At 35.3% G+C, this 14,682-nt stretch overlaps 4 non-coding genes across 4 annotated transcripts; 1 reads left to right on the forward strand and 3 right to left on the reverse strand.

Moving 5' to 3' along the window:
- Positions 1-5,103: 5,103 nt before the first annotated feature.
- On the reverse strand, positions 5,104-5,191 carry TRNAS-GCU (transfer RNA serine (anticodon GCU)). The gene has a single exon. It is a non-coding gene; the product is annotated as a tRNA-Ser (tRNA).
- A 3,627-nt stretch (positions 5,192-8,818) lies between these two features.
- TRNAS-UGA (transfer RNA serine (anticodon UGA)) lies at positions 8,819-8,906 on the reverse strand. The gene has a single exon. It is a non-coding gene; the product is annotated as a tRNA-Ser (tRNA).
- A 1,347-nt stretch (positions 8,907-10,253) lies between these two features.
- Positions 10,254-10,327, reverse strand: TRNAM-CAU (transfer RNA methionine (anticodon CAU)). Its single transcript has one exon. It is a non-coding gene; the product is annotated as a tRNA-Met (tRNA).
- A 1,958-nt stretch (positions 10,328-12,285) lies between these two features.
- On the forward strand, positions 12,286-12,357 carry TRNAT-GGU (transfer RNA threonine (anticodon GGU)). Its single transcript has one exon. It is a non-coding gene; the product is annotated as a tRNA-Thr (tRNA).
- The last annotated feature ends 2,325 nt before the right edge of the window (positions 12,358-14,682 follow it).

Raw genomic sequence — 14,682 nt, forward strand, 5'->3', positions numbered from 1 at the left:
TCTTCCTAGAAAAGTGGATTCGTTCCAGAAAAGTTCCAGAAGATGCTAATGGTAAGCAAGAAGATTGTTTACGAAGAAACAACAAAAAAAATTCATATTCTGATACATAAGAGTTATATAGGAATTGAAATAGTCTTTTATTTTCTTTTTGAAAAAAAAAAATGGATTTCATTGAAGTAATAAAACTATTCCAATTCGAATAATAGTTGAGAAAGAATCGCAATAAATGCAAAGATGGAACATCTTGGATACGGTATTGAAGGAGTTGAACCAGGATTTCCAAATGGATAGGATAGGGTATTTCTATATGTGATAGATAATCCAAATGCAAAAATTTGTCTTCTAAAAAGGGAAATATTGAATGAATAGAGCGTAAATTCTGAAACTTTGGTATTTCTTTTTCTTTCAGACAAAAAAATTCCCGTAGCGAGAATGGGATTTCCACAACGATCGCAAACCCTTCAGATAGAATCTGAGAATAAAACTCAGAATAAAAATAATTTTTGTAATCCAATAATCGATCTTGGTTAGGATGATTAACCGAGTTATCCAAAAAATTCTGCTGATACATTCGAATAATTAAACGTTTCACAAGTAGTGAACTAAATTTCTTGTTATTACAACTAACAACTATTTCCACAGGTTCAGAACCATTTAATCCATAATGGTGGGCAAATGCATAAATATATTCCTGAAAGAGAAGTGGGTAGACAAAGTATTGTTGACGAGATTTATGTTTTTCTGAATACCCTTCGAATTTTTCCATTTGTATTTCTACTTGAATCAGAGAGAAGAAGCATTTCTCGGTTTATCGAATGATGATACATAGTGCAATATGGTCAGAACAGGGTGTTGCATTTTTAATACAAACCCTGGAAAGAAAGGGAGTCTAATCCACAGATCTTTTTCTGCTCCTTTTCTACCCAATTAGTTTATGTTTGTTCTAATTAAAAAAAAAGAACAGAACAAGTTTTTTATTTTTGCAGGCCAATCGCTCTTTTGACTTTGGAATACAGCCTCTTTATCAATATACTGCTTCTTTTACACATTCAATCCATAACATCCCTTATTCAATCCATAATCAAGAATAATTAGGATTTCTAAAAAAAAAAAGAAAAAATAAAGGGTCCACTCATAGGAAAACCCAACCTTTCCCCGCATCCGGCACTAATCTATTTTTAACGTCTAATTAGAGCGGGGAATCATTCCAATTAGGAAGTTCAGCTCGTTGCTTTTTATTTTACCAGAATTGGAGCCAGGCTCTATCCATTTATTCATTAGACCCAGAAAATCGTAATTTTGGATTCCATTCAAAAAAGATTGATTTTATTACGACATGCTATTTTTTCCATTCATTACCTTTGAGGATCAGTCGTGGTCTTCTAGACTCTACCAAGAGTCTGGACGAATTTGTTGTTTCATCCAAATGTGTAAAAGATCATAGTCGCACTTAAAAGCCGAGTACTCTACCATTGAGTTAGCAACCCAGATAAAAAAAGGATCTTAGATACGATCGAAATCCAAAAATCAATGGAATTACACCGCGCGCTTCTGTCAAAACATTGAACTAGCAAGACATCAAAAGATTTTTTTTATCGACCATGAAAAACACTCAAATGCCAAAACGAACAGGTCCGGTGAAATTCCACTAAAGTAAAGTTAAAAAAAGAGCGACCCTAATCACGATGGCCAAATTCTCCTTATTTTTAGCGATTTTTATTAACAAAAAATATATATTATAAAAAATATATATTATATTGTATGAGAATACATGCAAGAGGAACACCCTTATCATTTGAGCGAAGTGTAGGCGGAAAAATTGAATATGGAGTGAGGATAAAGAGACCCATCTATCTACAAATTCTATTTGTTCAATAGACCTTTGTCAATGGAAATACAATGGTAAGAAAACAAATTAGATAGAAAAAGTAAATAAAATAGGGGCTTATGTTGGATTGGCACGATATAATATAAATCCAAATAGGATTAAAAAAGAGGTAAATTGTGTCTAAATAATTAGACAACTAGGAATACTAATAATCTTCTCCTATCCTATTTTTTGATTCATTTAGTTCTTCAATTAACTCAAAGTTCTTTCTTTTTCTTTAAAGAATTCTGCCTTCCTTAAAATATCATAAACAGTTCTTGTTGGTTGAGCACCCTTTTCAAGGAAATAGAGAATAGCTGGAACATTTAAACAAGTTTGATTCTTTATCGGATCATAAAAACCTACTTTTTGAAGATCTCTTCCTTCTCTTCGAGATCGAACATCAATTGCAACGATTCGATAGACAGCTTATTGGGATAGATGTAGATAAACAACGCCCCCCCCTAGAAACGTATATGAGGTTTTCTCCTCATACGGCTCGAGAAAATGATTCGAATTTCTGTCGATAATAATAGAAATTAGACTATGACGTGCATTAATTTCCTTACAGAAAAAACAAATTTCATTTATACTCATGACTCAAGTGGGCTAATTTTGCCTGACAAACTTCGAAGGCAAAATCCTTCCAAAATTTTTGAGTCGTCTTTAAACTCTTTTCTTTGTCTCATTTCGAACGAATTGACTTTTATTCCTTATTCTAATCCAACTCTGTTGTTGAGACAATTGAAAATTGTGTTTACTTGTTCTGGAATCCTTTATCTTTGATTTGTGAAATCCTTGGGTTTAGACATTACTTCGGGAATTCCTATTTTTTTCTTTCAAAAGAGTAGCAACATACCCTTTTTTCTTATTTCCTTCGATAAAGCATTTATCTCTTCTATAGAAATCTAATAAGAGGGATTGATTCTGATATACTTTTATTGGACTTTCTTCTTATTTTAACCTTTCGATTTATTTCTATATTAAGGATAGACTGACAAAGTTGGCCTAATTTATTAGTTTTCACTAACCCTAGATTCTTTCCCTTGATAAAAAAAATTCTGTCCTCTCGAGCTCCATCGTGTACTATGTTACTTAAACCCAGCGCAAATTTGGTTCGGAACGAATAGAACAGGCTATGTCGAGCCAAGAGCATTTTCATTACTATGGAAAATGATGGATAGCAAAATCCACAATCGATCATGTCCTTCAAGTCGCACGTTGCTTTCTACCACATCGTTTTAAACGAAGTTTTACCATAACAAACATTCCTCTTTTCATTGCAAAGTGGTATAGAGAATTGATCCAATATGGATGGAATCATGAATAGTCATTGGTTTAGTTTTTTTATACTAATTAAAACTTGCTATCTATGGAGCAATATGGATAAAAGAAAGTAAGTATTTATCCGGGAAGCCTCCGCCAAGATCCAATTTATTTAAACCCATATTAAAATTCTATCATATGAATGAAACATAGTTTGAAAAAGACGACTAAACAAGTTTGCTTAAAACTTATTTATTCTTAAATTTCCACCCTCAACGGATGGCTCGAGATGATCAATCTTGAAGTGAGAAAAGAAGGATTGACTCTTCCTCAATAAATAAACTATCAACCTCCAAAAAAGTTTAATTAATTTAATTACTAGAATTAGAATTCTAGTAGTAATATATTTTTTCAGTACCAAAAACAATTAACTATAATAACTAAATAAACTATTCCAATGAAAAGATTGAAAGTTTTTGGTAGTTATAGAATTCTCGTACTTCTTCAACTCGAATACCAAAAGGAAGAAAAAAATATGACTAAGTGATTTTATAGTAGAGGCATATCCTGAATGTGCTTGATAGATCCCATTTTTTCATGAAAATAAAGATAGTCAATTTGACTGGACTTAAGACTTTATTATGTTTTCTGAGAAAGAATAAGATATCATTATTCTCTTTAATAAACTTTTGTCTCGTACGGAATACTATATGATTTCACCGTTTGTTTCATCAGAAACAATCTGGGACGGAAGGATTCGAACCTCCGAGTAACGGGACCAAAACCCGCTGCCTTACCACTTGGCCACGCCCCATTTCGGGTTTTATGCGACACTAATAAACACTAGTATGTTTATTTGTTATTCGTCAATACCATTTCAATTACATAAAAAAGGAGGGATATTCTCTTGCTAGTATTCTACACATGCGGATAATATAGAATCAAAAAAATGCATTGATCATTACATGGAATTCTATTAAGATATTATATGAAAGTCGAATTTATTCCACTCTCATTTGAGAGTGCGAATACAAGGAGGTATTTTGTGTTTGGGAAAGTCCGAAGAAAAAAGATTTTGAATCTGCCTTTTCCTTCTTTCCCTTAAAAAAATAACTCAAGAAAAATCCAATTATTTACTCTACAAGAATGAAATGCTTGTTATGCCTAATATACTTAGTTTAACCTGTATCTGTTTTAATTCTGTTCTTTATCCTACTAGTTTTTTCTTTGCCAAATTACCCGAAGCTTATGCTATTTTCAATCCAATCGTGGATATTATGCCTGTTATACCTCTATTCTTTTTTCTATTAGCCTTTGTTTGGCAAGCTGCTGTAAGTTTTCGATGAAATCTTTAGTACTCTGTATGCCAAATTGAATGATGTGTTCATTCCAAAAAAATTTTAAAATGGGTAAAAGCCGAGAAGTTTTATATTTTTATATTATGAACCTTCGATTCTAAAATTTAAATTCTTCTACATTGAATGGGTAGCTACAGCAATAAATTTGGATCAGCCTTTCTACTCCCCTGCACCTAGGTTGAGCAGGTACCTAAAGGTACCTACACAATACCTAACCACCTAACCCTATTTTTGCTATTGATAAGAGTGCTTATTATAAAAGAATTCTTGCAATTTTTTTCAAGAATTCTTTTTTGCATTTTTAGGTATAAAAAAAAACCATCCTAGTGGATCCGTGTGGTAAGGAAAAACTGGTAATCTATTCCTTAAAAAAAAATCTTGGAGATTATGTAATGCTTACTCTCAAACTTTTTGTTTATACAGTAGTGATATTCTTTGTTTCACTCTTTATCTTTGGATTCTTATCTAATGACCCAGGACGGAATCCTGGACGCGAGGAGTAAAAATTCAGTTTTTTTTTTTCTTATTGGATTTGTTTCGTACATTTATCTATGAGAAAATCCGGGGGTCAGAATTCTTTCCAATTCGAAAGTCCCAAATGATCCAAGGGAGCGGAAAGAGAGGGATTCGAACCCTCGGTACAAAAAAATTGTACAACGGATTAGCAATCCGCCGCTTTAGTCCACTCAGCCATCTCTCCACGTTCCAAAGCGAAAGGTTTCCGTGATATGATATAGGCAAGAAATAAGAAATAACGGTTGCAAAAAACCCCTTTTTTTTCTTTCAAAAGTCTATAAAAATTATATTGCCAATTCCATTTTAATTATATTCTTTTTTCTTAATGTTAATAAAAAAAGAAGAAAATTCTTGTTTTTTCTTTCTAAAAATCGATATTGGCCGAGAGACAATCAAATAGATTTTCTCTTTAGCGGGCATTTCCATATAGGACTTGTTATAATTATAATAAAACAAGCAGGTTATATAAAAAAAACGCTTTTTTTGTCGATTATTTATCAAGAAAGCAAAAAGGGTTCTTATCAAATCCACCATAAAATTGGAAAGAAGCATAAAGTAAGTAGACCTGACTCCTTTAATGATGCCTCTATCCGCTATTCTGATATATAAATTCGATGTAGATGAAATTGTATAAGCGAATTTTTTTTATTTCCTTAGACTTAGACCGCGCAAGACAAGAATTTTTCGCTATTTACGATTTCATATTCTTGTTACTAGATGTTCTATAGGAATAAGAAGAAATCGCAACTCCTTTGCGCTACACATAAAATTGGATTTCGAAGGTCCATTTTTTTTTTTCAGAATCCTCTATTATTTTAGTTCTTCCACCCATGCAATAGAGAGGGAATGGGAAAAGAAGGGTTACTTTTATTTGCATTTTTCCCTTAAAAGATAGACTTTGAAATAGGAGTCTTGGAATAATGCTGAATTCAAAGGTTTATTTCTTTCTATAGTATAAGAAAAACAATTTATTTCTATTTCTATAGTATAAGAAAAACAAATAAATAGTATAAGAAAAACAAATCGAATCAAATTCATGGATTTACCACGACCTCGGTTGTGACTGTGACTCCATAGATAAAAATGGGAAATTTCTCTCTTCGAGACCATTGAAAAAGGGCATTGAACGAGAAAGAAATCGTCCACAGATAATAAAACTATCATATGCCTTGGAAAGTGATATGAGGTGCTCGGAAATGGTTGAAGTAATTGAATAGGAGGATCACTATGACTATAGCCCTTGGTAGAATTCCTAAAGAAGAAAATGATCTATTTGATACTATGGATGACTGGTTACGAAGGGACCGTTTCGTTTTTGTAGGATGGTCTGGCCTATTGCTCTTTCCTTGTGCTTATTTCGCTTTAGGGGGTTGGTTTACAGGGACAACTTTTGTAACTTCTTGGTATACCCATGGATTGGCTAGTTCCTATTTGGAAGGTTGTAATTTCTTAACCGCAGCAGTTTCTACCCCTGCCAATAGTTTAGCACACTCTTTGTTGCTACTATGGGGGCCCGAAGCACAAGGAGATTTTACTCGTTGGTGTCAATTAGGCGGTCTATGGACTTTTGTAGCTCTCCACGGGGCTTTTGCACTAATAGGTTTCATGTTACGCCAATTTGAACTTGCTCGGTCTGTTCAATTGCGGCCTTATAATGCAATCTCATTCTCTGGTCCAATTGCTGTTTTTGTTTCTGTATTCCTTATTTATCCACTGGGGCAATCTGGTTGGTTCTTTGCGCCGAGTTTTGGCGTAGCAGCGATATTTCGATTCATCCTTTTCTTCCAAGGATTTCATAATTGGACGTTGAACCCATTTCATATGATGGGAGTTGCCGGAGTATTAGGTGCGGCTCTGCTATGCGCTATTCATGGAGCGACCGTAGAAAACACTCTATTTGAGGACGGTGATGGTGCAAATACCTTCCGTGCTTTTAACCCAACTCAAGCTGAAGAAACTTATTCAATGGTCACTGCTAACCGCTTTTGGTCCCAAATCTTTGGTGTTGCTTTTTCCAATAAACGTTGGTTACATTTCTTTATGCTATTTGTACCCGTCACCGGTTTATGGATGAGTGCTATTGGCGTAGTTGGCTTGGCTCTGAACTTACGTGCCTATGACTTTGTTTCCCAGGAAATCCGTGCAGCGGAAGATCCTGAATTTGAGACTTTCTACACCAAAAATATTCTTTTAAACGAGGGTATTCGTGCGTGGATGGCAGCTCAGGATCAGCCTCATGAAAATCTTATATTCCCTGAGGAGGTTCTACCACGTGGAAACGCTCTTTAATGGAACTTTCGTTTTAGCTGGTCGTGACCAAGAAACCACCGGCTTTGCTTGGTGGGCTGGGAATGCCAGACTTATCAATTTGTCCGGTAAACTGCTTGGAGCTCATGTAGCTCATGCCGGATTAATCGTATTCTGGGCCGGAGCAATGAACCTATTTGAAGTGGCCCATTTCGTACCAGAAAAGCCCATGTATGAACAAGGGTTGATTTTACTTCCACACTTAGCTACTCTAGGTTGGGGAGTAGGGCCAGGGGGGGAAGTTCTAGATACTTTTCCGTACTTTGTATCTGGCGTACTTCACCTAATTTCCTCCGCAGTCTTAGGCTTCGGTGGCATTTATCACGCGCTTCTGGGACCCGAGACTCTTGAGGAATCTTTTCCATTCTTTGGTTATGTCTGGAAAGATAGAAATAAAATGACTACAATTTTGGGTATTCACTTAATTTTGTTAGGTCTAGGTGCTTTTCTTCTAGTACTCAAGGCTCTTTATTTTGGCGGTGTATATGATACCTGGGCCCCTGGGGGGGGAGATGTAAGAAAAATTACCAATTTGACCCTTAGTCCCAGTGTTATATTTGGTTATTTACTAAAATCTCCTTTTGGTGGAGAAGGGTGGATTGTTAGTGTAGATGATTTAGAAGATATAATTGGTGGGCATGTATGGTTGGGTTTTATTTGTGTATTTGGCGGAATTTGGCATATTTTAACCAAACCCTTCGCATGGGCTCGCCGTGCATTTGTATGGTCTGGAGAAGCTTACTTGTCTTATAGTTTAGCTGCTTTATCTGTCTTTGGTTTTATCGCTTGTTGTTTTGTATGGTTCAATAATACAGCTTATCCGAGTGAGTTTTATGGACCCACCGGGCCAGAAGCTTCTCAAGCTCAAGCATTTACTTTTCTAGTTAGAGACCAGCGTCTTGGAGCTAATGTGGGATCCGCTCAAGGACCCACAGGTTTAGGTAAATATCTAATGCGTTCCCCAACTGGGGAGGTTATCTTTGGAGGGGAAACTATGCGTTTTTGGGACCTTCGTGCTCCATGGTTAGAACCTCTAAGGGGCCCCAACGGTTTGGACTTGAGTAGGTTGAAAAAAGACATACAACCTTGGCAAGAACGACGCTCAGCAGAATATATGACCCACGCTCCTTTAGGCTCTTTAAATTCCGTGGGTGGCGTAGCTACCGAGATCAATGCAGTTAATTATGTCTCTCCTAGAAGTTGGTTATCAACTTCTCATTTTGTTCTAGGATTCTTCTTTTTTGTGGGCCATTTATGGCATGCAGGAAGAGCCCGAGCTGCTGCAGCAGGTTTTGAAAAGGGAATCGATCGTGATTTGGAACCTGTTCTTTACATGAACCCTCTTAACTAAGATTTTCTTATTTATACCTGTTCTACTTTTTTTCTGTTCTGGCTCGGTTATTCCATCTAGCCGAGCCATTCATTCCTTTTTATGAAAGAAAGATAAGGGACAGAAAAAAAAAATAAATAAAAATGAAAGAAACAAACGTATTCAATAAGCAAAAGGAGAGAGAGGGATTCGAACCCTCGATAGTTCCTAGAACTATACCGGTTTTCAAGACCGGAGCTATCAACCACTCAGCCATCTCTCCACAGCCTAATCCTTATTTTACTCCTACAAATAGAACATAGCCATATAAAAAATAAAAAGATTTATTAGCCTCTAGAAAGATATCAGATACAAGTTCCTTTTCGATATATCTCTGTATACTGTATACACGGATACAGGATCCGCTATACCCGCTTGTGAAATAAAGAGTAAATAATCTCTTCTCACCCCCATATCCAAATAAAAAAGCGGTTTAAGTAATAAATTTGAATTAAAGAGAAGAATCAATGGATTCATGATTAAACCCCTCCTACTTCTTGTATTTTTTTACAATTTTGGTTTAAGTGAGGGATCAAATATGTAGTCAACTTTATTTGATGGTAGCTTGGAGGATTAGAAATATGACTATTGCTTTCCAATTAGCTGTTTTTGCATTAATTGCGACTTCCTCAGTCTTAGTAATTAGTGTACCCCTTGTATTTGCTTCTCCTGATGGTTGGTCAAATAATAAAAATGTTGTATTTTCCGGTACATCATTATGGATTGGACTAGTCTTTCTCGTAGCTATTCTGAATTCTCTCATTTCTTAAATGAAATTTGGTTAATATTTATTAACCCCATAAAAAAGAAATAATAAAGGCCATTTCTTCTAAAAAATTAGAATAGTGAGACGTATTAAAACGCAATTTGCGTTCCGAATTGCTAGCTCTTCTCTTTCAGTATTATGAAATTCCATTCCCATTAGAATATTCATTGACAGATAATAAAAAAAGGAAAACTCTAATATAATAGAAAATGAAATGAAACGGTCGACCCAGACATAGAAGGTCGACCCAGGCGGATATACGCTATAAAATATATACCGTAGCGAGCGTAGTTCAATGGTAAAATATCTCCTTGCCAAGGAGAAGATACGGGTTCGATTCCCGCCGCTCGCCCGCTTAATTTATCAAAGTACTATGATAAAAAGTTTAGTCTAGTTAACTGTTTAACTACTTATATTAAATTAAGTATTAATTAGGTGTTAGTCTAGTGCCGTATCCCTTACTATCTTACCCTTCCTTTGCATCCCACTCAAAAAAAGAGGGCGCTCCAGAGGCAGAAATAGAACTCGCCAACAGAGCTCCAAAAATTGGGTATTAACTGAGACAAACAACGGGCAAACTTTTTTTAAAGGGAAGGGAGAGGTAGACTGTCCCTTTCGTTTCATTTTTATTTTCTGCAGGGTAGGGAGAGGCCTTGCGCCTTCTTTTTTTGAAGGCAAGTGACTTCGCAAACTGCTCAATTTTGCCCTCTAGGGCCGGGAACTAATGAATAAAAAAGGGTTGGATACGCCCCTCTACCATACATATCTAGAGAAATAGAATAGTCCTTTTATACAGACTGCTAAGTGCGGAGACGGGAATCGAACCCGTGACCTCAAGGTTATGAGCCTCGTGAGCTACCAAACTGCTCTACTCCGCTCTGGAGTACCAGAAACTGGTGGACAAAAAAGGCTTGAATACAAGCCTCTAACATGTCTAGACAAATAGAATACTCCTTTTATACAGAATGGAGCGGGTAGCGGGAATCGAACCCGCATCGTTAGCTTGGAAGGCTAGGGGTTATAGTCGACGTTGGTTGATTATTTTTAACGTCTCTAATTCAAAACCGAACATGAAATTTTGATTTCATTCGGCTCCTTTATGGATATTCTCACCACTTAACATCTATGTCAGCTTTTCTATTTGAATGGAACCAAAGCTCTCCGCTTTCTAGATGATCCTTATAGAGTAGGAGATAGAAATTCTATCTAAATTCATCTAATCTACTTACTTCGTTCCCTAATTTCATTCAAGAGATCCTGAGGAAAAGAATTGGGTTTCCACCGAGCTGAAACAATATGCGGATGGTTCTAGTAAACCAAAACTATCGTTTTTTAGCTATTTGGCTTCCTTATTCCTTATTTTAAGAAGATTTAGTTACGATTGGAAATCAACTTTTTTGTATCTTCATCCATAGATCCTTTACTCATATTTTCAAAATTGGAATACTTAATCCAATGCAAAATTATGCTTCGCGACTCTGTACTCATAATCCTATTTTTATTTTGGATGCAATTTAAATTAGTCTTTGGATACAAATCGCCAGAATGTATATTCTTCCTCAATATGCTATTGAGAGGAAAAGGATTTAATCCTTTATAAGAACTAAAGTTTTCATCGGAATATAAAAATAAAAAACTTAAGGATGCCTTAAGTATATCATTTCAAATTCAGTTATTAATAGAACGAATCACACTTTTACCACTAAACTATACCCGCTACATTGTAGATTATGGTATAAATGGTACCCTTTGTCAAGGATAGCCATTTGACAAGAAGGCTAATTCCCCCTTATTGAATCAGATGGAGAAGGTTCATGACACTGAGCCGTTGGTACTTCTACTTCGATCGCTCGCCTTTACTTTAGGATTTAGATAGCCCCTCTGGTCTGTAAAAAAAATCTTTTCTTACCATGCTAATAGCGCCTGAACCAAATGTATTTATTTTGATTAGGATCCTATTCTACGGTTACGACTACAATAATAATTATTTACTTTGCAAGGACGTAAGTGTGTCAGACTGCTAAATTGTTTTATTATTCCTACAATATAAACTAGGGGATATAGGGGGTAACACTGTCCCTATAAATTCCTTTTTTCCTTTTCTTTTTTGTCCAGAATTGAACAAAAAAGAAATTATGGAAGATGTTTTCTTCCCCCATTAAGTCCGAGCCATAGAGTAAGAGTGAGATGAGTTTTCCAAATTCATCATAGACTTTCCCTATGGCTTGATAGAAGTAAGCAGCAAAGAGTCGTAACTTAAAGAAAAAAACGGACAGGGCCGACAGATTTACCTGATGTAAAGAAGATCCTAAAAGTCTCTGATTAGTCGACTCTCTCCATTTAACACTTTCCTCTCTCTCCTTTTTTCCACTGACTCAATTCTAGTTTATTAGATTCTTGTTTAAAAGAATGCAAAAAGTTCAATAGAACTAAGAACACATAAAAAATAGCATAGAGGATCAAGGCCATTACCAAAAGTTCCTCCCAAGGATCCTATATCCTATTGGGTATCTGTTCCCCGCCTTTTCCCGCTAGGATCGGAAATCTTATATTTTCCATATCCATATACCGTTGAATCCTTGGGGTTCCAGAATCCGCCTATTTTACTAGTCTTCGGAAACGGAAAACCCTGAACCAAGAAGAGTTGGATATGTTATGTAGGGTATGTTTTTTTTTATTAATTTTATTTTGAGCTCTCAAGATATCGATATATACATATACAATCTCTACATAATGTCTCTCTCTCTATCTCTATATATTATATATATAATATGTACATTATGCAGTAGACCCATAATGGGAAATCCAAGTGGCTAATTTTTGAATTAAATAAAAAGCCCTTTTAACTCAGTGGTAGAGTAATGCCATGGTAAGGCATAAGTCATCGGTTCAAATCCGATAAAGGGCTTTTTAAATTAGTGGTAGAGTAATCTCGTGCTAAGACGTAAGTCGTTGGTTCGAATCTGATAGAGTACTTTTCTACTAAATTGATTCACTTTTTTTCTTTGTTTTTGAAACTTTCTCTATATTTTTAGAGAATTTTATGACTTAGTGCGGGATGGATGCATTTTTGGTATGAACACTAAATGAAGCACGGAGAATTAATCTATAACGATCAACTAAAAAAAATCCTAGATGAAAACATAACAGAAAAGTTGGAAAAACTCTTTGCTTTGGATCTATTTATACTTTTCGAGTATATTGACAATTCCAAAAAACTGCTCATACTATGATTATAGTATAATCACGAGCGGTTGTATATGGCCCTATCGTCTAGTGATGCCCCTATCGTCTAGTGGTTCAGGACATCTCTCTTTCAAGGAGGCAGCGGGGATTCGACTTCCCCTGGGGGTAGGGAGTATTATGAAAGGAGGTTAATCATAGATTAGCAAAAACCCTAGAATAAATTCTTCCTGGGTCGATGCCCGAGTGGTTAATGGGGACGGACTGTAAATTCGTTGACAATGTCTACGCTGGTTCAAATCCAGCTCGGCCCAAACCAAAAATCTAGGGCTTCGTGAGTATGAACTAAATCCTTTTGTTTTTCTTCCATAAAATAAAATGTCTGATCTATAGAAATAAAAGATAAAGAAAAAAGGGAAATTTTTTTTTCTAATCCATATCTCTCTCATTCCTTTCTTACAAACAAAAGAGTTTTTCTTATTGAAGGCTGGATTATTATCCATTTTTAGTGATAAAAAATCACGACATACTAGTTATGTCACTCTCACTATACCCACGTATAATATAATATGTGGGTATGTAGTATATGATTCGTCTATTTCTTAGAGTACGAAAGACGAATCGAATCTTCTTATGGTTCTATTTAAGAATGGGTATGCCATACACCCCGCGGGGATTGTAGTTCAATTGGTCAGAGCACCGCCCTGTCAAGGCGGAAGCTGCGGGTTCGAGCCCCGTCAGTCCCGAACTAGGGTTCAATGAATGGAGAAATTGATATTTCCTTTTTCCATGAAAAAAAGGGGCAGGGAGCAAGATCAAATACCCACAGGGCACCCTTACTTCACTTTTTTATTTTGCATCTCTCATTAAAGAGGGAGGGAGGGCATATAGGAATTTTTTTTTCACTACTCCCAATCGATAAAGAAAGACACACATACGATATGTGGATTAGTAGAATTTAGGATATTATATTACTCTATCTTTCTTTATGATGATACCATCCTCATCTTAATTTCCTATTCCACTCTTATGGAATAGAGTACCGGTATTTTACCGGAATCCATACATAAATCGTATTCCCTTTTTATTTCAGACCTCTTTTCCCCATCTCACTTCTACTGCTTATTTGGATGTCTATGTGACCCATAGAAAGTGAAAGTTGGTCATATAATACATACATAATTGTATGTATAACTATAAGAAAAAGGAAGGGAAATTGTATAAGATTAAGAAAGTATAAGATTAAGAAAGCTCGTGGGTTAGAGATATAGAAAAGAAAAAGTAGAAAAGGATTAAAAAAGAGGGAATTCCTAATCCAATCAAAAAACCCATTTTGGTCTTAGTGTGGATAGAGGATCTTCCTATGTTATACTATATAACTCTCATCCGTGAAATATAACTCTCATCCATGAATTGATTTGATAGATCCGATATTCATAATATTGAATTGATTCAGTATTATCAGAATGCAAGCCCTACCCTTGAATTTACAAGATACCCCTTTTTCCTCTCCATGGGATTACATCCCGAGTTATTGTGAAAATAAAAAATAAAGAGGTTATGGAAGTCAATATTCTCGCATTTATTGCTACTGCACTGTTCATTCTAGTTCCTACTTCTTTTTTACTTATTATTTATGTAAAAACAGTCAGCCAAAATAATTAATTGGAATTCCAATTAATCATTGAAGAAATTAAAAAGGGATTAAATAAAAAAAATCCAAGTCTTAAATGAAAGGATCTGGTTGGAATCTTAAAGTGTGGTAGAAAGAACTACATATAGTTTTTTCTACGACACTTTAGATTCTTTCTATTATATTATCTTTGAATCTACATAGAATAGATTAGTAGATTGAAATAGTTAAGTAGTCTAATTCAATTTCTTTTTTCATTGCATCCACTTAATTTCAATCAGGTCAAAATAAAAAAATCTAAGACAATTCTTGACCAAAGAATCCATGGAAGGAAAGAAAAATAATATGAAGAATAGACTATAGTAAAAAGTAAAAGGAAATGGAAAATGTGTGATATGCCGTGAATAGTTCCGTGGA

The sequence above is a fragment of the Triticum urartu genome, unplaced genomic scaffold (genome assembly GCF_056163025.1).
Source record: "Triticum urartu cultivar PI428250 unplaced genomic scaffold, HENAU_Tu73 scaffold2, whole genome shotgun sequence".
NCBI classification, from domain to species: domain Eukaryota; kingdom Viridiplantae; phylum Streptophyta; class Magnoliopsida; order Poales; family Poaceae; genus Triticum; species Triticum urartu.